The sequence below is a fragment of the Macrobrachium rosenbergii genome, chromosome 55 (genome assembly GCF_040412425.1).
Source record: "Macrobrachium rosenbergii isolate ZJJX-2024 chromosome 55, ASM4041242v1, whole genome shotgun sequence".
NCBI lineage: Eukaryota > Metazoa > Arthropoda > Malacostraca > Decapoda > Palaemonidae > Macrobrachium > Macrobrachium rosenbergii.
In genome coordinates, this window is record NC_089795.1 from 12,644,146 (window position 1) to 12,648,289 (window position 4,144).

The window sequence follows — 4,144 nt, forward strand, 5'->3', positions numbered from 1 at the left end:
TTCTGCTATTAAGTTGGCGGTGAGATGACAATTATCTCTACGAATTGTTTTGTCTCCTTTACAATCAATTTTAATAAAAGTATCTGGTCGAGTATAATACAGACCCGCGTAACGTTTTTATTGATAAGTAACAGACAATAAACCTTTTCTAAAGTCTAATTTAATAGGATTAATAAATGCTTCGTAACGTTATCCGCTTCTGACCCAACATTATGGCTTCTGAACTGCTTTACGCCCAAAATTTCTATCATTACTGAACTGCATTCCATAAATAACTTTAGCATTTAGATATTGTTCTTCAATCATGTTTTTGGTAAACATAATCATTTCTCGTCCAAATGCCGTAACGCTTTGCGAAATTTCTACGCAAGGTAATTTACCAACTTGGGCACCCGTAAATCCATAAACGGAATTTGTAGATATTTTTAAAGCTAATTGACGACCGTCTAATACCTTTCTTTTTAACGGATCCGTTTCCTTTTCAAATCATTTTAGCTTTTTCCGAGCTATGTTTCAATATCTGAGGAAGTAAGCCTTTTACGTATATGAGGTTTGATTTAAATAATTACCTGATGGTGTTTTAGTATAATTATCACTGATAAGGCTGTATGCTTATTATTATTAAGCAACGTTGAATAGCATAGATTATGAGCCATAATAATTGTAGGATATAAAGCGCAGAAATCTAGCGTGGTAATAGGATCGTTATAAAATCCTTTTATTGGATCTATCACAGTAGCTCCTTGATAATCGTTCCCCTTTTCTCGGTCCTCGCACGAAGGAATTATAAAATCATCATCATTACCACCACCACCATATTTTGAACATTTTCTAAGAAGTTGAGAAATGATTTTAATTTGTTGACCCCGCGTAAGAATAAAAGAAAGAGGAACTCCCGTTACGCGAGCCATTTCGATAGAATTGATAAATAACATTAATTTATCTATTAATTTCAAAGGTAAAACGCATCTTTTTAAACAATACACGGCCAATTTTCGTCTCGTTTGAGCGTTCTTGTGATGTAAAACTGATATTTGTGTGTGATGAATATCATCCTTTTGTTCTTTTAAAAAATGTTGAGAAACTGCATTTAAACTGTAAGAACGTAATTTATAATCTTTTAATAACATTTAATACATCCAATACATCTACCTTCTATATTTATGACTTTGTTAATAGCTTTACCTATTTGCTTACTTTCAAAAGTCTTTGTAGTAACGGTTGATTTTAAACCCACTATTCGACTAAGATAAAATTGATTAGAATTTAAATGATTAGCTCTTTCCACCAAATATGTCAAATCAAAATTGTTTATATTGTATCCTGTAATAACATATCGATCCACTACATTTTGAACAAAACGAGACCAAGTTTCCAACATTTCTTTCTCGGATTGAAAAGTATATATTTTAGCATTATCAATGGGTGAACATTCACCCAAGACAAAAATAACATGTGAATATTGATCATCATCATTATCATTTTTTTGTCCGTGGTTTTATAATAACGTTACCTATTTGAATAATAGGATCAATATCTGGCGAGGGGAAAATCTTTCTACCAGCGCATTCAATGCTCGAATGAAAGAGTAGTTAGAGGTCCGATACTACTAGCCCAATGCGTTTGAGTGGGATCGTGACCCAAGACATTACTTTGTAAAACGTCAATTTCAATTTGACATTTTGTTTCTTTTAATTTTTCATTTCTAACGATCCATTTTCTTCGTGGTAATTCTATCCAAGAACAACCAAATATGTTTGTATCAATCATAAATCTTAGTATAAAGTCAACATTGGCTTCATAAAATTGAACCTTTTCATAATCTTTAAAATAAAAAACACTTTTCTCTTCTATTAAAATGCGCTGTACATCACGAATTATCTTGGGTAATGATACAGTTATTTTAAAATAATTGGTCTTTTCATTATTGAAATTATAAACTACATAAATTCTGTCAGGATACCATTTCCACAGACGTGATAAATTTGGCAATTAATCCATTTAAACAGCGTAATTTATTAGAAACTTTATCATTTAATGTCATTTTAAAATTATTTACTTGATGAAGATCAAACTTTTTCGGAACGTTAACGTAAAAATATGGATAAAAACCATGAACGTGACAACATACTGAATTTCCTAAACTATTTACTCCAAACATACGTATGACGGGTGTACGATAACGTTCTTTCGTTGTTAAAAATGGCGAAAATCCAGTACAATCATCAACTTCTAAATTGAAAAATATAAAAGAATCTCTAGTAGTTTTTAAAATAGGAACAGAAGGTCGTTTTATAAGAAAATCTTTTTTTTTATTATTTTTAACATCATTATTATTTTCATTTTTTCTTTTCATCGTGTTTTTATGTATATATATATAAAAGGAATATTTCCTTTATATAAGTAAATATATATATATATATTTATTTTTAAAACAAAAAAATTTATTTAATAATGTCACCAAGTTTTAAAATAAGAATGGATGAATGAGTTGTGTTAAGGATATTTTTATTACTCAAATAGTAAAAATTAAAATTAAATAAATTTAAGAATTTTATTATAAAAATATTTATCCATCAAATTTTCCTGATTCTTTAAGTCCTTTATTTTTTGGCCATTTTCATAGACTAAGAAATATAATTTCAGTTCATCATCATCCACTTTTTTATATATATTTATATATATATATATATATATATATATATATTAATCTCTTGTATCTAGATATGTTAGTATAATTGATTTCCAAAAATCTCAAAAAACTAACGTAGATATTTTTTAAAAATAGTAGATTTTTATTTGATGGATTTATTTTATCACAGAATTGTATCGTTAATGTTTATTCTTATTATTTATACTTTATATATATTTATATATATAAATATAATTAATAAGAATAAGAATATATATACATATAATAAAATAAAAAGAATAAAGAAATAATTATAACACAAATAAAGAAAAAATTTTCACGGTTAGATTTTTTTTGGGGTAATATTTTTTCATTTTTTTTTCAACATAACGTACGTGTTTCTCTTTTGAGATTAAGAGTAAATTCATTTAGCTTTTCAATGATGGTATTCATTCTATTCTTATACTTTATTTAAGTCAAAACATATTCATTTTATATTCCTTCCTTACTGGTGGGATATAAAAACAAAAATAATCATCAACGTGAAGGGAAGGAATCAAAAATACATTTGTTCATTTTTTAAAATGGTGATGGAAAATTTAGAATCGAGTGATTATTTTACCTAAAAGTTTAAACATTGGCGTATTAAATATATAAAATTTAATCAAATAAATTTTATTATTTTAACAAATATTTCAAAATATATCTACGTTATTTTTTGAGATTTTTAGAATTTTTCTTTTTATTCTTATTATTTATACTATATATATTTTTATATATATAAATAAATAGTAATAATAAGAATAAGAACATATATAATATAATAAAAATAAAAAGAATAAAGAAATAATTATAAATAAATAACAAAAAAATTTCTACAGTTAGATTTTAAGTAATATTTTTTCATTTTTTTTTCAACTTAACGTACGTAATGCGATTATAAATTTATTTATTTTCAATGATGGTATTCATTCTATTCTGTTTTTATTCCTATCTTCAAATGTCGTTTATATCAGAAAAGTTATTTCAAAATCTCAAAAACTAACGTAGATATTTTTAAAATAGTAGATTTTATTTGATGGATTTATTTTAATGCAGAAATTGTACTAATGTTTATTCTTTATTTGTCAAAACATATCTATTTTATATTCCTTCCTTACTGGTGGATATAAACAAAAATAACTATCAACGTATGAAGGAATCAAAAAATACTTTTATTCATTTTTTAAAATGGTGATGGAAAATTTAGAATCGATTGATTGTTTATTTTAAAAGTATAAACATTGGCGTATTGCAAAATACATTAAAATATTTAATCAAATAAAATTTCATTATTTCTAACAAATATTTCAAAAAATATATCTACGCATATTTTTTGAGATTTTGAATTCTTTTCTTCTTATTCTTATTATTTATAATTTATATATATTTATATATATAAAAATATAATAATAAGAATAAGAATATATATAATATATAATAAAAATAAAAAGAATAAAGAAATAATTATAG

The 4,144-nt window shown here is 24.8% G+C and overlaps 1 pseudogene; it reads right to left on the bottom strand.

Moving 5' to 3' along the window:
• Positions 1-210: 210 nt before the first annotated feature.
• On the bottom strand, positions 211-2,161 carry LOC136835740 (DNA polymerase delta catalytic subunit-like; annotated as a pseudogene).
• Positions 2,162-4,144: the final 1,983 nt, after the last annotated feature.